Source organism: Macrotis lagotis, chromosome 1 (assembly GCF_037893015.1).
Source record: "Macrotis lagotis isolate mMagLag1 chromosome 1, bilby.v1.9.chrom.fasta, whole genome shotgun sequence".
Lineage (NCBI taxonomy): Eukaryota > Metazoa > Chordata > Mammalia > Peramelemorphia > Peramelidae > Macrotis > Macrotis lagotis.
Window position 1 is genome coordinate 182,192,540 of NC_133658.1, and position 27,386 is coordinate 182,219,925.

The window sequence follows — 27,386 nt, forward strand, 5'->3', positions numbered from 1 at the left end:
AATTTAATTCAATAGGGATAAAGGTAAGATTGTACATTTAGGTAAAAAACAAAAAAACAAAAACAAAAAACAACTCCACAAGATGGGTAAGACATGTATAGACAGCATTTATCCTGGAAAGGATCTTAGGGTTTTGGTATGCTTCCAAATTCAATATAAATCAGCTGTGTGATTTGGACTCTTTGTGACTCCACTTGGGGTTTCTTGGCCAAAATATCAGAGTGGTTTGCTATTTCCTTAACCATCTCATTTTACATATGAGGAAACTGAGGCAAACAGAGTTAAATGACTTATTTATGCAGGGTCACAGAGCTGGTAAGTATCTGAGACAAAATTTGAATTCAGGAAGAGGAGTCTTCCTAACTGTGCTACCAAGCTATCACAGAAGAGTGGTTTCCATAAAAAGGAAAGGGACTCTGCCCTTGCCAAATATGATCCTAAAGTATGGGGTTAAAGGTCTAAGAAAGACATTGAAAAGTTGGGAGGGTTCAGAGGAGAACAATTAGGTTGGCAAATGACCCTGAATTTGTAGATATGTGCAGGTCAAAGGAAGAATTGAGAATATTTAGCTTGGAGGAAAAAAGCACTTCATTATTGTCATGGCCAGAAAAGGGTGTTCTGCTTGGCCCCTGAGAATAGAAATAAGGGGTAGGAGTTCCAGAGACTATTTTTGACCTGATGGCAAGAAATACATTTTAACAATCAGAGTTAACCGAAAGGCAATAGTTTTCCTTGAGAAAGAAAGTAGATTCCTCATCTTTGGAGAAAGGGTAGATGATCAATTTTCTAGTTTGTTATAATGGGTATTTCTTCTTAGACTAAACAACCGCAAAAGTTCATTCCAATGGTCAAATCCTCTGATTCTGTGATACTTTGCTTCTGTTTCTTCATTTTATTGAAGGACAAAATGTTCTGCTTTAAATATTTTGGTGTATGAGGGGGCATTTCTTTCTATCGTTGTCCTTCTTTGGTGTTAATATGCTAAACTTATTTGGTGTAAAATGAACTAAATAAAAGATTCTCTGAATCAAAAATCATAATTTTAAAGGCATAATTCCACATTCCTTTATGGAATGGTTAGACAAATTCACAACTCCACCAACACTGCACAAATGCTCTTTCTCAGCATTCAACATTAACGATTTGTATGTTTTGTCATCTCTACCAATATTCTGAAATGAAGTAAAAACCTCAGAATTGTTTTTGTTTTACATTTATTTTATAATCGATAATTTGAAATAATTATTTGTAAAGTTAATCATTTACAATTCTTTTGAGAATATTTTTTCATATACTTTGACCAATCATTCTTTGGATAATGACTTGGTTTTTACTATTTGTATTAGTTTACTAGATAGTGTGGATTCCATTTCTGCTAGAATCTGTCCCTGTTTTACCATATTATTCCAATGAGGCATCTCATGTGAACTAGTTCCTCATTTCATACCCTTGAAGTAGTTATTGGAATATCAGATAATAAAGGGTGGGGCATATAGTCCCCAAAATGTGTCTGATTCTTTCTATCAATTACATGATTTTTTAAAAACTCAAACATTTTTCGGATATTTTATTTTTCCAATACATATTGTGAACGTTTTTCAACACTTATCCATATGCCTATGTATATTTTGAAGTTACAAAATTTCCTTTCATCCTACCCTCTCAACCCCTTCCTCTCAGCAGTGAACAATCAGGTTAATATTGTGCATACACATTTGTGTTAAACATACTTATAGATTAGTCATTTTCAGTATGAGGAATTATGATTAAGGTAAAGAAATACATAAGAGATATTTTTAAATAACTAAATAAAATGTTTAAATAAATAAATAATAAATTTAAATAAATTTTTAAATAAATCAGATTCTCAAAGATTTTTTTTGTTTTTGTTTTGTTTTGCTTTGTTTTGTTTTTCTTCCTCTGGATGATGATAATATTGTCCATAGAAAGCCTAATACAGTTGTCCTAGCTCTCTGAACTTCTGAGAGGGGTTGCTTCCGTCAGGGTTAATCATCAAACAATGTTGTTAATGTGTACATAATTCTCTTGGTTCTGCTCCCTTCTCTCAGCATCAGATCCTGTAATTCCTCTCATGCTTCTCTAGAGTCTGACCATTTATGGTTTCTCATAGAACAATAGTATTCTGTAATATTCATATACTATGACTTATTTAGCCATTCCCCAATTGATGGGCATCGCCTCAATTTTGGATTCTTTGTCACCACAAAAAAGAGCTGCTATGAATATTTTGAAACATGTAGGACTTTTCTTCTCGATATAGAACTAGAATTGGAATTGCTAGGTCAAAGGGTATGATTAGTTTTCTTGCTCTTTGGGCATAGTTCCATATTGCTCTCTAGAAAGGGTAGATCAGTTCACAACCGCACAAGCAATGTATCAGTGTCCCAATCTTCCTACAACCTCTTCAATATTGATCATTTTCCCTTTTTGTCATCTTAGCCAATGATACCTCAGAGTTGTGTTAATTTGCATTTCTCTCATCAATAATGTTTTGGAGCATTTTTTTTTAGTTTTTTTTTTATTACAAGGCAATGGGGTTAAGTGGCTTGCCCAAGGCCACACATCTAGGTAATTATTAAGTGTCTGAGGCCAGATTTGAACTCAGGTACTCCTGACTCCAGCACCAGCTCTATTCACTGCACCATCTAGCTGCTCCTTGGAGCATTTTTTCATGTGATTATATATAGCTTTAATTTCTTCAATGGAAAACTGTCTATTCATATCCTTTGAAAGACATTTTGTATGTGGAGTTATATAGGTTTATGAGATGGCCAAAGTACTTGATCTATCCAGAATTAAGGACTTCTTCATATCCAGTTTATAGTTTTGATTTCCTAATACTGTTTTGGTTTTCTAATATTGTAGAGGATTCTATGACTTGGTCATAATAAGTTTATACCTGTTATTAACTGATTTGATAAAGAAGTTTGAACCTTCTTTGTCTAATTGTGATGGGTCAAACATCTACCCCGTTAGAAAGGGGTTCTAGTATCCCTTTTTCTTCTTATTGCTATCAACCTAATAGATGATTTAAATACTAGTTGCCTGAGTTAAGTCTTTCCTCCTTTGGTCTCTTCCCTTTCCAATGCATCCTTCATGTTTATGGCCAGATTAATCTTCCTCATTCATTTTTTTGGTCACATAACTTCAGTGGTTTCCTGTTGTCTACAGAATAATGTTGAAACTCTTTTTCATTGTGGCATTCAAGGTCTTCTACAATGTATATCCAAGTAAGTTTTCTCTTCTATCCCTTGATGCATTTTACAGTAGTAGCAATCTAGACAATACTCAATCCCAAGGAATGTACTGTGTTCTCATGATCTTGGACTATGTGGAGGTCCCCACTACTTTAATGTAATATTTTATAATGTAACTATGCTTCTTGTGTGTTGCCTTAGGTGAACTTTATGTCTTTCTGGCACCAAGGGTAATTTTTCATAAAGTTAACAATTAATTAGTTTGTTATTATGTGTAACCATAGGCCAGAAGGATTAAACAAACAGCTTCAGAGCCAGAATTCCACAGAGGCGACAGTTGCAGGGATGTAGGAGGCAACAGCAAATTCAAAGTCTGAGATAGGAAGACAGAAGCAAAAAAGTACAGATTCCCATAGAAAAAATTTCAAGAAAATAACACAGAAAGAGGCACTCTGGTCGACAGCAATATCAACTTTTAGGGTTCTTGTAGAGCAACACACTATCAACTAGTTAGATGGCTCAGTGGATAGCGTGTTGGCTCTGACATCGGGAAAATTCATCTTCCTGAGTTCAAATCTGACCTCAAGATGCTTAGCAGCTGTGGGATCCAGGGTATGCTACTTTAACCCTATTTGTTTCAGTCTCCTCATCTGTAAAATGAGCTGGAGAAGGAAATGGCAAACCATTCTAGGATCTTTGCCAAGAAAACCCCAAATGGGTATACAAAGAGATGAACTGAATAATGTCCTGAAAAAAAAAGACAACAAAAACAACATGCTAACTGAATTCCTACCTCATTCTGCAATAGATTATTTAGCCATAGCCTCTATGTGCTAAAATTATTCATCTCTCTTGGCTTCATCTGACTTACAATTTTAAAATGCCTTAAGGTTTAAAAAGAACTTCCCTCACAACTCTGTTAGGTAGATCATTAATATTAGCCCTATTTTATAAATGAGGAAATTGACATTGGGGACCATACCCAAAGAAGGATTGTTTTGGGATGTTTTTCTAGATTGTTTTTCCTAGTGCATGTCAGAATCATAGGATCACAGAGTGAAAGAGAAACATAGAAATTATGTAGGTCCATCACTATATTTTACAGACAAGGAAACTGAGACCCAGGTGGGTTTTGTGATTTCTCCAGAGTTCATCAGTTGTAAGTACTGGAACAGATACTTCATTGAAAGTCTTCTTAATTCTAAATTTAATACTCTTTCCATCATATTATGCTGCCTTTCTGATCATGTCATTCCTTTGCTAAGGAATTTTCAATGACTCCCTATTGACTCCAAGCTCAAATTTTTAGTTTAGCAGTTAAGGTCAGTAAACAAGTTTATTAAGCATCTACTGCATAATAGGAATTACATTATCCACTGAGGATACCAAAAAAAAAAAGGCAAAAAATAACAACAACCAAAAACCAGTTCCTGTTTCTAAGGAGCTTTCTGTCCCTCACAATTTGGTCTAAGTCTACCTTAACAGATTTTATTTCACAATATTTTTCTTCGTAAACTCTTCATTTCAATAATACTAACCTGCTTGCTAATTCCTGCCTACAGTTTACTGCATCCAGGCCTTTAGACCTTTTTATAGACTAGGTCATATACCTAGAATGTATTTTTTCCCTCAAAGGTCACTGTCAATGGAGCTTGATCTATCTTAATCCCCCTAATTCTTAGCACTTTGTCTCTCCTCAAATTATGTTGCATTTATTTCCTGAGGGAAAATATATCCCCTTCTCCCAGCAGAATGAAAATTCTTTTGAGGGGAGAGGATTTTTTCCTTCTCCTTTTTTGTAGCCCCCTCACTCCCTAGTACAGAGCCTTGAATATAATAGACATTCCATAAATGTTTGTTATTGTTTTTGCTACCCTTTTATTACCTCTGGTTCTTCAACATCCAACAGTCATCATTATAGCATAAGGAGCAGGATTTAGGTGACCCAGGGCATCTGGACTCAGCATGGTCCCCATACAGCTTCAGACCCTTATTAGCTACGTGACCCTGACAAGTCACTTAACCCCTGTCAGTTTGAGCTTCCTCAACTGTTAAAGGGGGTAATAACAACAACTATTTTCTAGGATTATTGAAAGGATCAGATGAAATAACATTTGTGAAGTACTCAGCATATGGTTGGTGCCTAAATAAATCCCTTCTTTTTTCCCCTTCCTGGTTCTAATCCCTGACTGCTCTTATGCAGGCATATTCTTCTCACAAGATGATGATTTCATTGAACTTTTAAAATAATCTAAATAGATAAAGGCAACTTGATAATTAAAGAATAGAAATCTGGCATATCAATAGCTTCAGTGATAATCCCAGATAATTTCATTAGGGTCTGTAGCATGAGGCTTCCTGAATGGAAGAATCCAAACTAAATAGTAGCCTGCTCCTAAAATGGTGCTATAACTGGGGAATAGAATAAATAGAATAAACAGTGGCACATTAAAAATAATGAATTTCTGCACAATAGAAAATGATGATTATGAAGAGTTGAAAGAATCATGAGAAGATTTATATGAACTGATGCTGAGCAGAGTATGTATACCCAAGAAAACAATCTGATAACAGTATAGATAGAACCACAAAACCAAGAAAGCAATATACAAAATGATAACAGTGTAAATGAACAAAACAACAAAATATAACAAAAACCAAGAAAACAATATACAAAATTACAATATAAATAGAATAACAATAAATAGCAATATAAGTGGAAAAAATAAACCTGAACACAATGATTTTAATGATGAGGTAAAAATGAACCTCTCTCCCTTCTTTGTAAGGATAGGTGACAAGCTATATGCAATATTTCATATTCTATCAGATTTAATTAACAATGTGGTCTTATTGAATTGCCTTTTTTCTTTCTTTTTAAAAATTCTTTGAATTAGGGGTAGGGAAGGAAAAAGGAATATATTTGAAAATGCAGGTGATGATGTAAAATGATAAAAAGTTAAAATAAAATATTATTCCAAAATAATATAATAATCTTGTTTTCTCCTTTGTAAGATGAGGAAGGTTAATTTTGATGGCCTCTAAGGCCCCTTTCTGCTCTAAATCTATGATCCTGGCTTTGAAAAATATAAGGGGGAAATCTTTCTATGTGAGTAAACATCATTAAACATCTATAAGAGTTAAGTGGCAAACAGGAATAAGGGAGTACATAAAGAAACTTTGCTCACTTTTTATAGTTGAGTAGACTGGTTAAAAGAAGCTTTTTATTAGACATATTGCATCAGAACCTTGAATCTTTGACATCTTTGCTTTTAAAGAAAAGTGCTTCTGCTGTCAGAACAATTTAACATATTACTTTGAAAGATATATAATTATCATTTAGGAGAAAAAAACAAGTAAGAAGACAATTAGCAGATAAACCAGTACAGTCTGTTGTTAAAAAGGGAAAGGAAAGGACATTTGAAGTTAAAAGAGCAGAAATAGGGTCAGAAATGGTGGGAAGGACAACTCTGTTTTGTCTGTGGACCATTAATCAGGCAGCAATTCAGATGATCTTAAAGATAACATCTATCTCTTTTTTGATGTAGAAAATATGCATTCATTAAGAACTGATCATGTGCCAGACAGTCTAAGTCCTTTACAGATATTAGCTCATTTGTGTTTGGTACTTAATAGGTACTTAATAAATGCTGACTGATCCATTAAGTAATTAATTGATAGGGGAGAGAATAACCTGGGTAGACCTGAGGTGGTGTGGAAATCTGGTTCTCTATTATTCTACTCCCCTCCAAACGTTCTCTAAGTTTCTCTCCAAATCTGAATATCTTGTTTTTACAATAAAGATAGAATGCTTTCAGTGGCATTCTGACCTGATAGAAACAAAAAACAAGACAGTTTAAGAATGGGAAAGTGTGATGTCTGTTTTACCCTCTGGAAAAGGTAAACCTATGTCCCCCCCCCCCCCGCCCCAAACATGATAGAAAACAGTATTTTACTGCATTTAAAATATTGCAATTTCCTAGCAAAATTTGGACTTTGACTTAAATATTTTCTGCACTAGGTGGTCTTTGAATAGCTCAAGTAAAATCATTTATAAGATCCCTTCACTTAAGTATCACAGAGCAAGATTTCTAAAGGCATTTCTATCTTCATCAATCTGTTGTTTCTATCCTTTAAATCATCTTTGATGATTATGAGAGACTTCCCTCTGAATGGCACTGAGTGTGTGTAGAAGAAAATTCTGAGTGAATGACGTCAAATGAATTGGGAATTGATATAGAGGAGAATTTTTTGAAAATAGAAATGGAAGTTGATGTGCATTTAATAAGGATAGGAAAATTAATCTGTCAGCACAATTTCTAATCTCCAAATGCCTTCTGATTCTATTTCAATTTATAAGCAGCAGTTTCCATAGGGAAAGGTATTTAGCATAATGCAAGTGCATCCAAGATTTTGCTTTGGCATTACTTGCTGCACTATTAATATCAAGCAGCATAAGCATGTGAGAAAAGATAAAATGGGAAGATAGAAAAGTAGCAGTGAAAATAACATAAGAATAAATGAATGCAGTACTGAAATATTTTGGCTTCACATTGATGAGAATGTTTTAATATATGAGTGGTATCTTCTCTCTCTCTTCCCCCTCATATTCACTCTATACAGTGGTAGTAGCTGTAAATTCCTAAAAGCTATAGCTCTGATCACATTACTTTATTCTGATCATATCAAACACATTCTGTGATTCTCCATCATCTACTTCTTAGTCTAACATCCAAACTCTTGCATAACTACCAGCCAATTCAGTTTTCTCTCTTCTCCCACTCCTCCCATTTATTTACCCTTCAACTATATTTGTCATTCCCCAAATGAACTTTTTTTCCATCTACGATCCTTTATTCTTGATTAGCTAGGAGTTGTAGTAGTTAGAATAACAGGTCTGAATCTAGGAAGACTCATCTTCCTGAGATCAAATCAAATCAGACCTGAGCACTTAAGTCTGCCTCACTTTTCTCATCTGTAAAATGAACTGGAGAAGGAAATAGTAAGCTACTCTATTATCTTTGCCAAGAAATCCCCAAATGGGGTCATGAAGAATCAGATACAACTGAAAATGTTTGAAAAAAATTAACTTTTGTTCCCCCATTCCTTAGGCTTTCTCCCTCTTCACTTATATCTCCTACACTTTCAAATACATTTCTAGTCAAATTCATCTCTGCATATTATAATTCTACCCATCTTTCATATTTCAAAAGACTCAGAGAAAGGACAACTGGATCTCATGATTTGTGAGTTTAAAAGGAAAATCTACTCAAGAAGGATGGGAAACACTCAACAGTGGAATTCTGATGACAATTATAAATTATTAAAACTTTTCAAAAAGAGAATAGTGCGATTGGAGGGGATTCACAAAGTTTTAAACTAATTCTAAAGAAAATGTACAAAAGATGAAAACAGGCCAAATCAATGAGGATGAGGACAAAAAGTAATCTGTTCTTGTGGGATTACTATAAGGAAGGCAATTTAAGATAAGCCTTCCAGTTCTTTAGACTAGAGATTATCTAGTATAAAAAATGTTTTTATTAAGAACCCATTCTGCAAAACTGTCAGTAGAATGTAAGCTATTTTAGAGTGGGGCAAGTTTTTATTTTTGGGGGGGATTAAGTTAATTTGCCAACAGTTATGCAACTTCCACTGCAAAATCTCTAATAAATGTAAATTCATTGCCACCCAATTCTATCTATTCCACTGATGGACAGATCTCATTGCCATAATAATGTTTTTCCTTCATTTTAGAAGACATGGCATCAGGGAGGTGATGCCATGACAAGGACATGTACTGGATTTGAGTGAGGGGGTGCTGTGCTGAATCACCAGCCTCACTTTCTCCTCCAGAGCCATCTGAGTCCAGTGGGCAGATATGGATCATGTCGACTAGATATGGACCTGGATGTCAGGCAATCAGGATTAAATGCCTTGTACAAGGTCACACAGCAAGTAAGAGTCAAGTGTCTGAGGCTGGATTGAAACTTCTGTCCTTCTGACTCCAAGATCAGTGTTGGTCCACTGCACCACCTCATGGCCCTTGGTCTAATTATTAGGTAAGTTTTCATTATATTTAATCTGAGATGATCTCCTGCAGTTTAGACAATAGAGTACTAGGGATGATAGATGTAGAAATGGAATAGCTAGTCTAGCCTTAGAGAGGTCAAGTTACTTGCCAAAGGTCTCATAGGTAGGAAGTAGTAGAACTATTAAATCATAAGGCCTTGAACTCACTACTTTTTCCAAGATAAGTCTTGTAATAGTCTGAAAAAGAACTGGATATTTTTCTGGATTGTAAGCTCAATACAAGTTGATAGTATGATATGGCAGACAAAAATAATGGCATCTTATTTTACCATAAGAGATGATAGATATAAGAAAAAAAATTTCTTCTGTTGTCTTCAGATCCCATCTAGAATATTGGTACTACAGTTTAGGGAAAACATTGATAAACTAGAGACCATAGGAAGTGAAGAGAATGGTTATTTTTACAAATATTTATTTTCAATTTCATTTATATGAAAGTTAATACGTCCTTCCATTATGAATAGTCTTATACAACTTTGTTTTCTTCAGATCCCATCTAGACTATCATTGCTAAAGTTTAGGGAAAAAACATTGGTAATCTGGAGACTATAGAAAAGTGAATGGTGAATGATTTCAATGATTTCAATGATTGCCAATTAACAATCAATGGAAGCAACTGGGGACATTTAGCTTGCAAAAACAGAAGGTGGGGAAAGGAAGGTAAGGGAACAAAATACTTATTTTAAATATATAATAATGATAATGGTAGTGGTGATGATGGCAATAATAATAATAATAATTTGCATTGATATAGAACTTACTATGTACCATACTAAACACTTTACAAATATTGTTTCATTTGATGTAAAGAAAAAGCTTTCATGCCCTGGAGGGACTGGATTTGATCTGCTTGGCTCTAGTGGACTAAATTAGGAACAACTGAGTAGAAGTTGCCAAGAGAACAATTTGGGTTTGATATAAATTAAAAAAACAAACCTCTCCAACAATAAGAAATATCCTAATTCCCCTTTTAATCTAGATCTTCAATCAAAATCTGGATGACCATTTTTCAGGGATGTCATAGTAGCCATTCATTTTTGGGATATCAGTTGGGATAAATAACCTTACAAATCTGACACTTAGTATTTCAATGATTCTTTCTATTACTTCTACTTCTACCTCTCTAATACTAAATGGAACAAGTCTAATCCCTCTAGCATATGATAGTCCTTCAAATATGTGATGGCAGCTGTCATGTCTCTTAAGTCTTTCCTCCTCTAGGCTCAATATCTCCTGTTCATTACATCAATCCCTACATGGCATGGCTTCTGTTTCACTAAGAATCCTGGAAAAACACCTCTAGAGATGTTCTAGTTTGTCAGTATCCTTTCCATTTCCCAGGGAATTGAAACCTTAGATCAGAAATTCTTTTTTTTTTTTTAAGGTTTTTTCAAGGCAAATGGGGTTAAGTGGCTTGCCCAAGGCCACACGGCTAGGTAATTATTAAGTGTCTGAGATCAGTTTTGAACCCAGGTACTCCTGACTCCAGGGCAGGTGCCTTTATCCACTGCGCCACCTAGCCGCCCAAGATCAGAAATTCTTAACAGGTCTGTTGACTCCCAAGGGGATTATGAATAAATTTTGTGCAATTTTAGATTGGAAAAACATTGCATATTTATTTTTATTAACCTTTATTTTCATTACATCTACTTGAAAGTTTGCATGTCCTTCCATTATGAATAAAAGCAGTACACATTATTCTGAGAAGGGATCCATAGCCTTCACCAGACTGCCAAATGAGTCCTTGTCACAAAAAAGTTTAAAAATCCATATCATAGATGAATGAGGAAAAAGCGAGAGAGCACTTAGCTGCCTTAAATTAGTTCTATTCAAATGGAACTCACATATAAATTACATGCCAGTATACTGAAAGAATTTGAAGATGTAATTGCTGCACATATGATTTTGCAATCATGGGAGAGGAGATATAGAATTGGAGATAATCAAACTCTTTTCTTTTTTGGGGGGGGCAGGTAATCAGATAAATGGCTTTTTCAAGATCACCTAGTAAATGTCTGAGGCTGGATTTGAATTCAGGTTCTTCTAATTCCAGAACCAGTTGCTCAACCACCCACTGCCATTCAGATGCTGCCCCAAATCTTCTTTTTTTTTTTTTAGTTTTTTTTGCAAGGCAAATTGGGTTAAGTGGCAGCTAAGTAATTATTAAGTGTCTGCAAGCACACCACCTAGCTACCCTGCCCCAAATCTTCTTCTTTTTTTTTTTTTATAGGCAATAGGCATGAAGGGAAATACTTTAGTGGTTATATCGATCTGTCAAGAAACAGTTAAGTACCAGTTGGGCTTTTCCTCTCAACTCAGGCTTAGGTAAAATCTGCATATAACCTCTCACTGGGGGGCGGGGGTGCACGTATATAAGCATGCTTGATGTTTTCTTTTCTTTTTTTTTTAATTTATTTTTTATTCTCATTTTGTACAAATGTTTTTTTACATTAATAAAATATTCTTGTTTACAAGTAAACAAAATACCCCTCCTCCCCCATGAATATAGATAGACTTGCTTGGGCAAAGAAAGGGGAGAGAAAAAATTAAAATAAAAAAAATAATAGTGATAATTGTAGGTATGGCCAGGTGGCGCAATGGATGAAGCACCAGCCCTGGAGCCACTAGCACCCGAGTCTATATCCAGCCTCGTAAACCCAACAATCACCCAGCCGTGTGACATGCAAGCCACCCGATCCCCAGTGCCATGCAAAAACCAAAAAAAAGAAAGAAAAAATAGACCCAAAATAAAGTAAAATAGTAATAATAGTAGGGGTGGCTGGGTGGCAGACAGAGCATTGGCCCTTGAGCCAGGAGCACCTGGGTCCAAATCCGGCCCCAGACACCCAAAGATCACCCTGCTATGTGGCCCCAGGTAGGCCATCCAGCCCCACTTGCCCTGCACCCTCCCCCAAATAATAATAACAAAAAATGTGCTTCAGTCTTTGTTCCAACACCAACAACTCTGTCACGGGTGGATCCCATTCTCTATGATAAGTCCATCACAAAAGTTATCTCCATATTCCTCCACCCTATTTTCTCTCTCCTTTTACTCTGACTCTGCTGTAGGGTCACTGAGTGGCGCAGCAGACAGATCCCTGGTCCTGGGGCCAAGAAGCCCTGAGCCCCCATACCACCCCCTAGGCTCAGAATCCACCCGGCCCCGTGGTCCCAGGCAGGACCCCCAATCCCAGCCCCTTGCAGGAAGCAAGAAAGAAAATGTGTTATATCTGGCCACTCTCCCCCCATGGTCCATCCTCTCCTCCCCCACTCACATCCCCACCCCTTCCCCGTGTGCTCCCTGCTCCTTCTTACTCCAGATCTCCACACCCCATTGAGTACACATGCCGCTTCCTCGGACTATCCCCCCTCTCCTTCCTCCCTCTCCCATTCCATTTCCCTTTTTTTCTATTGACTCCATTTTTACACCATATTTTATCTTCGAATTCAGCTTTCTCCTGTGCTTCAACCATAAAAGCTCTCTCTACCTGCTCTATTAACTGAGAAGTTTCAAATGAGTATTATCAGTGTCATTTTTCCATGCAGGAATACATACAGTTCATCCTCATTAAGTCCCTCATATTTCCCCCCTCTCCTCCAATCTCCATGCTTCACCTGAGTCCTGTATCTGAAGATCAAACCTTCTGTTCAGCTCTGGCCATTCCAAAAGGAACATTTGAAATTCCCCTGGTTCATTGAAAGTCCATCTTTTTCCCTGGAAGAGGACATTCAGCCTTGCTGGGTAGTTCATTCTCGGCTGCATTCTAAGCTCTTTTGCCTTCTGGTACATTGTATTCCAAGCCCTTAGCTGCTGCTAAGTCCTGTGTGATCCTGACTGCAGCTCCACGATATTTGAACTGTGTCCTTCTGGCTGCTTGTAATATCTTCTCTTTGACTTGGGAGTTCTGGAACTTGGCTATTATATTCCTAGGGGGTTGGTTTTTTGGGATCTCTTTTTCTGGGGAATCGCTGGATTCTCTCCATTTCTATTTTGCCCTCTGCTTCTAGAATATCAGGGCAATTTTCCTGTAGTAATTCTTTGAAAATGATGTCAAGGCTCTTTTCCTGATCATGACTTTCAGGTATTCCAATAATTTTTAAATTATCTTTCCTAAGTCTGTTTTCCATATCAGTTGTTTTTTCAATGAGATATTTCACATTTTCTTCTAATTTTTCATTTTTTTTGGTTTTGAAGTATTGATTCCTGATTTCTGTTAAATTCATCAATCTCCCTGGATTCTATTCTTTGTCTGAAGGATTTGTTCTCCTCAGAGAGTTTTCTTATCTCTTTTTCCATCTGGCCAATTTTGCTTTTTAAAGCATTCTTCTCCTCAATAACTTTTTGAACTGTTTTATCCATTTGACCTAAGCTGTTTTTTAGCATGCTATTTTCTTCAGCATTTTTTTGGATTTCCTTGACTAAGCTGCTGACTTCATTTTCATGTTTTTTCCTGCATCTCTCTCCTTTCTTTTCCCAGTTTTTCTTCCAACTCCCTCATTTGATTTTCAAAGTCTTTGTTGAGCTCTGTCATAGCCTGTGCCCAATTTCTGTTCTTCTTGGAGTCTTTAGATGCAGGAGCTTGTGTTTCCTCATCTTCAGACTGAGTATTTTGATACTTCTTGGGCTCATTTGAAAAATATTTCTCAATAGTGTTCCTTTTGTTTCTTTGCTTGCTCATTTTCCTGGCCTGGGCCTGGTTTGGGGTGCTTCCTGAGCTTTTGGGACACTCCCACAAGGGTCTCAGTGTGTGAGGCTCTGTCCTCCCTCCTGGTCTGTGAATGACCATAAGCACCTCCCTCTGCCACGGGCCGAGGTGGGGGGCCCTAGACTGTGATCAGGATCTGAATGTGGTCAGAGCCCCAGAGTCCTGTTCCAGGGGCAGAGGACAGAGCTCTGCAGTCTCTCTCTTTACTCCCCTCCCTCAGCTCAAAGGGCTCATGCCTTGGGGGCTCCTGCTTACCAGCTCAGCCTGCTTCCATTTCCTGGATCAGGGCTGGGGAAAGACCATGCTGCTGTGTGCCCTGAGGGCTGGGCTCCACGTGCTTGCTCTGGCAGAAGTCCCCTGCTGTTCCCCCACTTTGTGCCCGGTGCTCCTCGGGTTGCAGCTCAGGAGACTTCCTTGCTGCTGTGAGCTGAGACTCCCAGCGCCCTGGGGCTGCCTCCGGGAGGCTGAAGTTCTTTGGCTCTGGCGGGCCACCCCTCTGGCAGGCTGCCTCTCTGATCCCGGGAAGCAGAGCCTTTCTGCTCTTTTCCAGGTTACCTTGAGTAGGAGAACTGCCTCACTGTGTGTCTTTGTGGGTTCTGTCTCTCAAAAGTTAGTTAGAGTCCTTAGCTGATGAATTTTATCAGAGAGCTCCTAAGACTCAATTCCTTCTTGTTGACATTTTGGCTCTTAATTCAGAATTGGAAAAGTTGTAAGGTCAGTGAACTTGAACAGATAACTATATAAGCATAGATACATCAGTAAGTGTGAGTAGTTAAGTCAATTAAACTTGACAAACAGAGGTAGTGCATGAGCCTGAAATAAGGAAGATTTGAGTTCAAAACTGACTTCAGACACATAATAGCTGTGTGACCCTAGGTACTTAACTCTTTACCTCAGTTTCCTCATCTGTAAAAAAGGAGTGGGAGAAGGAAATGGCAAAGGACTCTGGTATCTTTGTCAAGATAATCCCAAATGGCATTATGAGAGGTTGGACAAGATGGAAACTAGTGGACAACAATAATGTGCCAGGCTAAATGATGAAAATACAAATATTAGCCAAAAAGAAGGCTGTTAGAATATCATAGTGGCAGAGACATTTTACATAGTGAGAAACTTTCTGGGGCATAAAGAAAGAAGTTCAGAGATAGAAGTGGAGCCGGAGTAAACAAGAGGGAAAAAGAAAAAAAAATAACATGGCTGAGGACTGAACTCCTAACATAAATTACATCAATTTCTACTTGTGCTTTGACTATAGCAGAAGGAGAGACAGGTTGACCTGATGTTTTGTTATAGTGCAGGAAAACTAGATGTAAAAAATTATTCTGAAATAAATCACATTGAATAAAATAAGCATTTTAATATTGTAGAGCAAAGAGCTAGGCTTCCTAACAATGCTTCATGTTTCTCTCTTGGAATGCCTCCTACATTTTAAAGATTACTGATGGGATCTTTAAGAATAACACTTGCCAGTATCCTGGGAAGTGGTTCTTCTAGGTTCAGTGATTTGAATTCAACCAAGAAAAGTAGGGGCTTGGGCTTCAATTCCCTTTTTGTCATTTTTAGTTCTAACCCCTCCAGTGTCCAAATCATTTGCCTTCTAGAGAAAAGAAAAGGGGGAAAAAAGAATAGTTTTGACTTCTGTGTCATTTGTTATGTATGTCCTTTCTAGAATCTCAAAGCCCAGAGAAATGAGACCCTTTGTCCAAGGTCCCACAGTTAGTTCCTTGCAGAAATGGATGAAAACCTAGGTCTTCTCAATGATAAACCAATGTTTTTCTCTGTAGCATTCTTCTTTTAGGAAAGGGGCAAAAGATTGTAGGTAGAGTTGCGAACTGATCCAACCTGTCTGGGAAGTAATTTGGAATTATGCCCAAAAAGCAATAAAACTGTACATACCCTTTAATCCAGTAATACCATTCCTGAGTCTGTATCCTGAAGAGATCCTGAAAAAAGGATAAAAATATCACATATACAAAAATTTTCATAACAGCTCTTTTTTGTAGTGTCAAAGAATTGCAAATTCTCATCAATTGGAGAATGAAAAAATTGTGGTATATGTATATAATGGAAAACTATTGTTCTATAAGAAATCATAAGGAATAGAATTTCAAAAAGGCCTGGAAAGACTTGTATGAATTGATGCCAAGTGATATGAGCAGAATCAGAAAAACATTATCCATAATAGACTTGTTCATTTTAGAAGTACAATAATCAAAGACAATTTTAAAAGACTTGTGATGGAAAATATCATCTGTATCCAAAGAAGAAACCAAAGAAGAAATTGTAGAGGTTTAAATGAAGACCTAAGCTTATCATCTTGAATTTTTAAAAGTTTTCTTATGTTTAATGTCATTTTTTCTCTCTAATATTTTCTTTCTTCCTTTTGGATATGATTCTTCCCTTACAACATGATCAATATCGATCTATGTTTAGCATGGTTATAAATGTAGAGCCTATATCATTTTGCTCTCTGTCAGGGGATGGGGAGGGAGAAAAATTATAAAACTCAAAACCTTGCAAAAATGATTGGTAAAAACTACCATTGCATGCTGTTGGAAAAACAAATAAATAAAAATTTAAATTTAAAAATAAAAGAAAGGGGCAAAAGGTGAATTCTGCAACTTTGACATTGAAACCCAGGAAATGTTTAAACTGGATTAATAAATAGATGATTTTTGATTTCTAATTGGTGAACCAGCATTGGTTCCCACTCCAAACTAATCCAATTTTCATCTGTGATAATTTTTTTAAAGATTAAGCTTAAACAGATGGACTCCATGTGTTTCTTAAGAGAATTACTACAAGAGGTTTCAAGTGAATGTAAATAGCAATTCTTTTTGTTTTGATCAGAACCCTGAGAATCTTTCCCTCCCAGACTGATTTTTTTGGATTGCAAAATAGCCTCTTAATTGCTGAAGAACTCTGAGGGTTTTATTCTCCCAGGTTATTTTTTTTGGGGGAAATGGTAATTCTTGGCCTTTTCTCTTTACCTCTCTTTTACCTAACCTTAATGACTGAATGGGTGTTGTTAGTTAAACTAGGACCTGGGAGAGACCTAGCTTTTAAAAGCTCAAGGTTTCCCACTGCATCCAGGGCCAGCTCCAGTCAAGCTGATCCATATCTGGCCACTGGTCACAGATAGCTCTGGAGGAGAAAGTGTAATGCACAGCAACCCCTCACTCAAATCTGAGTCACTTGTATGCCATAGCATCACCTCCTGATGTCATGGTCTTCCTTGAGAATGAAGGACAAACATCCTTATCATCATATGTCTTATCCACCTCACTTTAGAGTGACACACACACTGGCAAAGTGACCCCTAAGCAAAGCATGCAACTTCTCCAGTAATTGTATAAAACTATCACTTACTGGTAAAAAGGAAGGAAATACTTGGACTACTGCATCCCTGCTGGATATCTTGATGATTTCATAGTCATTTATTTGTCATTACAGTTGTTGATGATGAGATCCTTCTTCAGAACCAGAGGCAGCATATTCCAGAAATCAGGAGTAAGCAAGGATGTCTTACATTGCATGCCCTAAGGGGTATGTGTCGGATTTGACCAGTGAATTCATAATGAGGGGTTCTTTGAATGGGTATTGGGATGTGCCATTCTTTTGAACATTTGGAAAGGGAAACATAATAAGTCAGAACGAAGCAATTGAGATCAAGTCAATCCAATTGACTTCATTTCCTCAAGATCTAACCTCTATATGAAATCTTTCCTGAACCCCAATAGTTATTGTCATCTCTCCCAAACTATATTAGATGTATCCATTTTATATATGTTGATATTTATTCACTTTTGTTATTCTTTATATAATTATACACATATTTATTGTCTCCATCATTGTAAAGGAAACTTTTTGCAAGAAGAAATTGTTTCAGTCTCTGAATTTTCATCCTCTGTGCCTAACATAGTTCTTGGTCTAGAACAAGCTCTTGATTAAGGCTTATTGAATGATTGCTTGGCACTGTGCTAGGTGTTAGAGGAAAACTAAAGTTTTTTTGAGACATAATCCCTGCCATCATGGCACTTGGTTAGCATGAGACTTCATTTTTTTATGGTAGAGTCAAGATACAGTGTGCCCAACTGTGGCTGATCAGATCACTAGAAGCTCAGAATGTTTTACCACTGGTCCAACAAAAATAGTCCATATGAACATTTGGGGTGGATTCTCTACATTTGTGTATTTCACATTTCTTTTGAGCTACTTCAATTCTGCTCTGCTCAGACAATATAGCACCTTCTCTAATGATAACCATGAAAGTGTTTACCTATAAAAGTCTTTTAGGCAAGCTTCTGTTTGGCATTTGAATAATATGACCAGACCATTGGAGTTATTCTCTCTGCAGTTTAGTTTGAAAAAGGTTCTCATTGTCTGGCACCTTCTCCTGTTTGGTGATCTTCAGAATATTCTTAAGACAATTCAACTGAATGCAATTCAATTTCCTGGCATGGTGTTAGTTTTAAAGGCATACAACAATGAGCTCTGTAGACCTTCAGTGTGCTAATCAGTCTAGTACTTTCTCTCCCAATATTTTCTTCATAACCTCTCAAAAATGGAGCTAGCTCTGGCAATGCATAATCAACCTTATTATCCATATATATATATATATATATATATGTATATTATGTATATATACATTATATATATATATATATATATATATATATATATATATATATATATATATCCCTGGACAGTATATTGCTAATGAAAGTTGACTTGTCCACAGTCCTCAAAACTCCATTTGCTGTAACTGATAATTCCACATTTGGATGGTGGGGTGCTGGCTGGTGGAGCCACTTGTGTATTCTTGGTGTTAATTGATAGGCCAAAATTTATAAAAGCAGAAGAGAATTGATCTATACTTTGTTGCATCTCAGCTTCAGAGATTACATCGTGTGAACAATCATCTGTGAAGAAAAAAAATCATGTAACATTTCTGCCTCCATTTTAGTCTTGGCTTATAGCTTTAACAAGTTAAATAATTTGCCATCAATGGTGCAGTACATATAGCATTGACCTTGGAGTTAGGAGGATGGGAGTTTGAATCTGGTTTCAGACACTTGCTTCTTACTGGCTATGTGACATTGGACAAGCCACTTAACTCTGATTGCCTGGCATCCAGAGCCATCTCCAGAGGTCCTGACTCATATCTGGCCACTGGACCCAGATGTCTCTGGAGGAGAAAGTGAGGCTGGTGACCTGGTACAGATCCCCTCACTTAAATGCAATTCATGTGATAGCATCACTTCTCTGATACTGTGGTCTTCTTCAAAAATGAAGGACAACTGTTATTATTGTTATTATTATTACCATTATTAAAATTTGCCTTCAGTGTGAAAACTGACCTTGAGGCTATGTCTGTCCTCATTGAAGGCATTTGACAACATTGCTGAAAATCTAGCAAATACAAATAACTAACATAAACAATGTTACATGATCAGGGTTATTATGATGCTTCATTTTGAAATAGGAGTGATACTGGTTTCTCAAAGGCAAAACCAGTTGAACTCTGATATGGTAGATAATATGATATTGGAGGGACTTCCAGTATATCCTCAGGTGACAGACTGTCTTCTACTCAAGGACTTGCTTTAGTTTAGAAGCTTGGTCATCAGATGATAAATTGATTCTTGCAATGGCAATCTGTAAAACACATAGAAACAAGCTAGCTGTCAATCTTGTGAGTCCTGTTTCTGCTTCTGCATTGATTGTGGTAGACTAGTGGACAAGTATTAATTCAGTCTTTGAATCTCAATGTGAAATCTTTGCTCAGGAATATCCATACTACTAGAATAATTAAATCATATGTATTGGGTATTTCACATTTCTTTTGAACTACTTCAATTCACTTTTGCTCATAGAGCACAGTACCTTCTCTGATGCTAAGATATTCTGGGTGGTCCTGTGGCAGTGTCTCCTATATTGCACAATCAATTCCAAAGTTTTGCACACCTTGCAATACTCTTCATCATGTTACAACCACCTTATGTTTGGCCTTCCTATCCTGAAAGGTTCTTCTGCCCCCGGACTCCTAGACCCTTTATTTGGAGCAAGTTCCCTATCCAGTCCCATACTTCTGCAACTCCACTCCTGACTCTATGAACTATGCTCTATGCTTTCTCCTCCAGTGTAGTATGGTAGCTAAAAATGCTGATGCTATTTGGGGCTACATTAAAAAAGATAAATGACTTCCAAGGAAATGGAAAGGATAGTTCCTTTGTATGTTTTGGTAAAACCATATCTGAGGATGAGGTTCAGTTCTAGGAATGGTTATTAAGACTGCCATTCATAATCTGGATAGTAACCAGAGGAGACTTGCTAAAATGATAAAGGTCCTATAGTTCATGTCATATGAAGATCAGTTGCAAAATGGAGAGATATCATGAAGACGAGGTATTAATTTTGTTCTATTTGCCTTCATAGGAAACCTAAATCAGCAACAATGGTCAGGAACTGCAAAGGGGAAAATATAAGCTTTATGAATGATAGAACTTCCTTTCATTTATAGCTTTTCAAAAGTAGGATTGGATGGCTCAGTAAGGACATGAGAAACTTTCTTTCATTGGAAGCCTTCAGTCCAATACTGAATGACCACTTGCTGAGTGTATGATAGTGAGGTTTTGTTTCTGGCATGTTTTGGACTAAATGTCTGGTTATGCTTCCAGCTCTAATAATCTGCTATCTTCTTTCTTTAAATGAAACCAGAAGACATACAGAAATTGTAATTAAATCAAAGAAAATTCACAAATTCTTCCTGGAAGGACAATTAAAGGAGTTGAAGAAGTTGTTTTTAATTATATGCCTACAGACAACAAAGAACTTTATTCAATACTTTATCATCTTGCTAACAGTGCTCAGGATGATTTTAAGTAAGCAGATTGTCATGAAGACAATCTTGCAAAGTCTGAAACAAGAACTCTACAAATGATAAGGTCATCTAAATGAAGTCAACATATAATTTGGTACTTGGTGATTTTTATGCAAGGAGGAATCACAAAGTAAACCTAGAAAGCATGTTGCTAAGAATGGTTTGAAATTAAGCTATTAAAAAACTTAAAGACTTGCTGGTTACTCAGAAACCTTATCTCTTCATCTTATGATTGCTGGCTACATGAAACAGTGAAGAGCAAAGGGAACATTGCATGCAGGAAGAGCAATATTATTTTTAGAACAATTTTGAGGGAATAAATCATTTTTGACTGATATAAATGTCCAAATTAGCTACAAAGGAGATATTTAGGAAGACACTATCTGCATCCAGAGGAAGAACTAATAAAGAGAAGTATTGATAGAATGATTTCACACGCACATATGTGTATATTTTTCTAATGGTAGCCATCTCTAGGGCAGGGGGATAATAATTTTAATTTTATTATATATTTAAAATGTACAACAAGTTATATATAATAGATTTGCAGTTTCATGTGTAATCATCTTTTTAAAAAAATTATAGTATGTTATGAAATGCTTGTTTTATTCTATGAATTAAAAATAAATGAAATGAAAGTAAAAAAGATGTGAGTTTGAAATCTTAACTACTATTAAATACTGCTACTACTACTGTCACTGCTGCAGTAACACACTAAGAATCAAACGTTACAAAAAATGAAAATGATAGTATCTTGACAGGAAATAACTGCTTACTAATGTGGGAGTCATTTCAAAATCAGTTATATATATTCAACTGGATAATATACTGTTTAGAACATAAATTACATTAAAATTAGTAGAAAAATAAATATAAACAGAATGTGATTATGAGCTCCAATCCAACCTATTTAAATAAGTTCTTTTGTTCTGAAAAATGGGAAGTAAAAAGAAGTAAAGGCATTGATATTGAATTATCAATATTAAATGAGTTGAACAGAAATAGTTCAAGAACAAGTTGACTATGAGACTGAGAAACAATTTCAATGATGACACTTGACATACATTTTTGGCTATGTCCACAATTTGGATTTTTTTTTCCTTGAACATGCTTATTTGATACAGAATCGAGTTACTTCCCCAAATTCCCAGCTTTGAATTTAAAAAAAAATATGCCAAAGGAACACCAGGTAGTTAAAATAGAAGCACAGATAAACAGGGAAGTTTTGAAAGTACCTTGTAGGATTTTTAAAGATTTTCTCTTATTTCATTTATTTATTTATTTATCTATTCATTCATTCATTCATTCATTCATTAATTTATTTGTTTGTTTGCCCACTTGCTCGGCCATTTATTTATTTATTTATTTATTTATTTATGCATTTATTTATTTATTTATTTTTAGGAGTCACCTAATTGTCCAAGGTTTGTTTTGTTTGTTTATTTTCTTTCTTTCTTTCTTTCTTTCTTTCTTTCTTTCTTTCTTTCTTTCTCTTTCTTTCTTTCTTTCTTTCTTTCTTTCTTTCTTTCTTTCTTTCTTTCTTTCTTTCTTTCTTTTCTTTTTAGGTTTTTTTATTTGTAAGGCAACTGGGGTTAAATGGTTTGCCCAAGGCCACACAGTTAGGTAATTATTAAGTGTCTGAGGTCAGATTTGAACTCAGGTACTCCTGACTCCAGGGCGGGTGCTCTATCCACTGTGCCACCTACCTGCCCCAATTTTTTATATTTTTAAAAATTTCAACTGATATGAAATGCAAGTTCATAGTTTCACATGCAATTCTCTTTTTGGTTCTGCTATGTATAGGAAAATTATATTTTTGATATTTAAGTTCAGAATATAAAATACTAATTTTTGAAGCTTATGTTTGAAACTTCAAGCATTCTATAAATGTCATTATTCATTTTTCATTATTTTGATTTCCCCCTCCAAAAAACAAACCAAAACCTCTGAAAACAGGATCAGGTTCAAAACAGAGGAAGACAAGGATGGAAGGGGGTGGTAAAGAGAAAGAGGGTAGAACACCTTTTCCTCTTTCATCTCTTCTTCTTGAAATCCCAATATCCTTCCACTTCAAGTTTAGCATGAACATATCCAGATCTTAATATTTTGAACAATTTTATAATATATAGTATCATCTTATTTTGCCAGTGAAGTGTTATCTTCACCTATTACAGGAACAATTACTTTGGGGATATGTATCAGCTCTTTTATTACAATAAAATAACTATTCTGTATATACATATATGATTAGATATAGATATAGATAATCTTTAAAAGAGAATAGACCTTTTATTGCACTGCTCATTCTCTATAATGAATCAGTATTGACAGTATTATTCATTGTAATTTATACCTTTAAAGATTATCTATTTTTCAAGGCAAAGAAATATTATTTTCACCATTTCATTCCTTGTAAAACCACTAGCCAATCTGTTTTCCTTGTTTTCCCAATATCTGCTCATTTTTTTCTTCTTGCCTTGATTTCTTATAACAAAGCACAGTATTTAAATGAGAGAATGTGGGGTATAAATCACTAGATATACATAAGTCCATTGTAACTTTGTTTCATACTGACTTCACTACCTCTGTGGCTCTCAGGAGTCCCTGATTTGGTTTTAGTTGGATGATTTGTTTTTTATCTTCCTGAGTCTATTCTTTAAAAAATCTTAACTACTACTACTACTACTGCTGCTGCTACTGTGGTTGTCCCTGCTGCAGCTACTATCTTACTAGCTAGCTAGCTTTAAGGCTTGCAAAGCACTTTCCAAATATTATTTTATTTAATTTTCACAACATCTCTGGTAGATGCTATTATTATACCTATTTTTCAGATGGAAATAATCTTAGAGGAGTTAAGTGACTTGCCCATGATTATATGGCAGGTTTGAGATGCCAATTTACTTATCAGAAATAAGCAAGAGGTTTTTTCCTCCTTATGCAGCCATACCTGGATAAGCAACATTTTTAATATTCCAAACATGTAAAAGTAATTTTTAAAATGCTGTAATGATTTCATCTAACATATTTTATGGTTAATTATGAATAGCTTTCCAGAGAGCATTTCATAAGATACAATGCTTAGGGAAAAGGTATTGGGCTGCACCAAAAATCTCACTGAAGTCCTTAAATCAAGAACCACTTTGGAGGAGAGAACAAATACCTCCTGAACAATAGGGCAACCTATTTGATATACAATTAGAACAACTAAACCAAATGAACCAAAGGTTTTGTAGTACTTTAATAAATCTGATGTTCCTCCCCTTCTGACAGAACAGTGTTATTACCAAATATAGCATGACATAGCACCATAATAAACAAGGACAGCAAGTGAAGCATGAAAATATATAAAACCTTATTAGTTACTTTAACTTTAAAATGAGGGACTCTGACCAGACAATTTTTAGAATCCTTTCCAGCTTTAATGTTTTTACATCACTGAGAATGAAACTCAAATCCCCCAAAAATCATGAACCTCAGAACTGTAAGATCTCAAAGATTAACTAATTCAATCTTTATCTGAATAGAAATGTTTCTACACATCTCCAATAAACAGGAGGAAGAAATAGCACTGGATTTTGAATCAGAGAGGTAGAATTTAGGCATTAAAGAAAACTCATTTAAAGGACTAAAATGAAAAAACCCTGGGGGTAGGCAGGGACTCAAATCAGCCCTTCCCAAGGAGATAGAAACCAATTGATGGATGTTGTCACATTAGGCAGGATGGTCTTCAGAAGATGGTCCTCAGAATACAGTAGTAGAAGAAGAAGAAAGGATGCCAATATTGGGTCTGTGTAAGGTCATCCTTGAATTTATAACCTGAAACTTTGCAAAAGTTTTTACTCTTTGGAGTCCATGGGTAGGGTCACCTGAGAACTTTGCTTCTTTTAATGGACACCTCAACACCAGGACACTCTATAACCTAGGGAAACCTTAGGGAACCCAGATGATGTGACAGCAAGGAAGTTGATGAGGATCATGAGTTTTGGAACCATCGTTAACTCTGTTAACTCTTCACTTTCATTCAACCCCCCATCCACTCCATTGCCATATCTCATCAATTCTCCGTCCACGGCATCTCCTCTATCTGTTCCCATTTCCATACTCGCATGGCTACTTCACTTGTTCACCCCTTCATCATCTCTTACTTAGACTATTTCAACAGCTTCCCAAACAGTCTCATGGCCTCCAGTTTCTGCTCTCTACAAATCATACTAAAAAAAAAAGCTTTCAAAGGGATTCCTTGAAGAAAATGAATGCCATATTGTTCTGCTTAAGAATTGCTTAATGGTTGCCTGTTGCCTTTGTGATCAAAAATATATTTCTCTATTTGACTTTCAAAGTCCTTTATGACCTGACTCCATCCAACTTTTCCAGCTTTATTCTTCGTTCCTGCCTTTATTCCTCACTGAGAAGAGCCTCAGAACATTTTTTACTTCACCTGGGATTCGACTTTCTAAATTTTTCTGTTTCTCTGGCAATTCTTTTTCTGTCACCTCTGTTTTTCTGACCCCTCTTATATGGTATCTTCTTCCATTAGAATGTAATCTATGTTAGAATAAGGATTCTCATGTTTGTTTTGTGTTTTTGATAAAAACATAAGTGCTGCCAGCAGAGTCTATTTCATTTTCATTTTTTTTTATATTTTCAGTACTAGGACAATAGGTAATGTCTCATAAATGAGATTCTGATTGCTCATCTCTCTCTGATATAGGTGGGAAATGCTAAGACTAAGCCAGCAAATCCCTGGCTCTATAGCTCAAGGCAAAGAAGTTTCCAGAAATCAAGGATCAAGAAATAAAAGATTCAAGAAAAGAGGTAAAGCAGAGTAACCTGTTATGATTGAGGCTTATGGATTTCTGAGTTCAAAAAGAGGCAGAAATTCTTTTCACTAATCAAATATCTATCTACACCTATCCCTATGTATATATATTATATATATCAAATATATACTCAATCAAATAATGATGAAAATGAACTTTCTTTAGATCTGAATTATTAGAAACGTCTCTAGAATTTATTAAAATAACAACATATTTATTCTTATGCTTTTAAATATTTCTAATTTAAAGGAAATTTATTTTGTTAAATTTTTTTTTAATCTGTGGATATGAGCATACAGTTTTGCTTTCTCCCCCCCCATCTTTATGGTTTGTTATATTTATAGCTTATCTAAAACTCAACCTGATCACAATGGACAATCTTTTAAAATATAGTTCTAGCCTCTTTGCTAATATTTTATCCAGTATGTTTGCATCAATATTCTTATGGTATTTACAGATGGGTTGATCTTGGAAATGAGAAACATCACCTCTACACTTGTGACTGGAGCAAAGAAGACAGCAGTCAGGGAATACATCTGAATAACATAGGATGAGGGAACAAAGGGAAATAACACAAGGGAATGATTTGATTTGATTTGATTTCATTTTATATTTCTGTGAAATATGAGCTGAGATCCTCAAGTGTGAGGATGAGGTAAGGGAAGTGCCATGGGGGACTTCAGGAAAGACCATTAGTTTAAGACAGCTGGTGGAGGCAAACAATTAGGGAAGCAAGAATGATTCCTAGTGCTTCAGTGAGGTCAAATTGTGGTTAGAAAACATAAATGTGTAAAGGATCCAATTAGAGAGTTAGGAGGGGGCAAGTTACGAAAAGCTGTAAAGACCAAACAGGAGCTGTTTAGAAAAATGCTCTTTAGGAAAATTTGACACCTGAATGGAGGATGAACTGGAGTGGATAGATGAGGCGGGGAGACCCACCAGCAAGTTAATGCAATAGTCTGAGTGTGAGATGATGAGAAATTTATATCAAGCTAGTGGTATCAGAGGAAAAAAAGATATTTTATGAAAGTAAAATTAAATCAGTCTTGGCAATGGATTGGATGGGGGTGGTGAGAGACTGAAGAAGTATTAGGAAAGTATGGGAAGTCAAGTCATTTGTTGGGTCAAGGACAAAACCACATTACAGAGTATATCTGCAATCTTAGCAGGAGAAAGCTGTATTATTGTCATTTACCGTGGTTTTTAAAGCATAGTAGGCAGAGGAAGAGAAGCAATAATTCTGCAAAAGGAATCCGAGATATGTCATACTTGTGCTACTCATCACAGTTTTGTGTAGTTGTGCCTGAGCTGTGTCTAATACAATAAAAAAAAGGTGAGAGATGATGAAGTGAAGACCAGGGTTATCATAAGGAGCATCACACTCACCCTGATACATTCATAGATTTCTTACAAACAGACACAAAACATTTCAACTCCTGACCCTGTGACTTTATACAAACTACACCCAATTCCTAGGATGACTTTCTTTGCTGCTGGCTCTTGAAATCATTTGCTCTATTCAACTCAAGTGCCAGCTTCTACAAGATGCCTTTCTCAATCTCCCAATCATTAACACTCTCCACAAATAAAAAAAACCCATCTTTGTATTTATCAACTTGTGGGCAAATATGCCCACAAAAACACAATATGTCTTTCACACTCTATCCCA

The 27,386-nt window shown here is 36.0% G+C and overlaps 1 long non-coding RNA gene across 1 annotated transcript in view; it reads left to right on the forward strand.

Moving 5' to 3' along the window:
* Window positions 1-25,729, forward strand: part of LOC141514845 (uncharacterized) — a 42,558-nt gene extending 16,829 nt beyond the window's left edge. The window contains exons 2-4 of the long non-coding RNA XR_012476129.1: window positions 8,973-9,277; window positions 9,798-9,968; window positions 25,609-25,729. This is a non-coding gene — a long non-coding RNA (uncharacterized LOC141514845). The remainder of the gene's footprint in view (window positions 1-8,972; window positions 9,278-9,797; window positions 9,969-25,608) is intronic.
* Window positions 25,730-27,386: the final 1,657 nt, after the last annotated feature.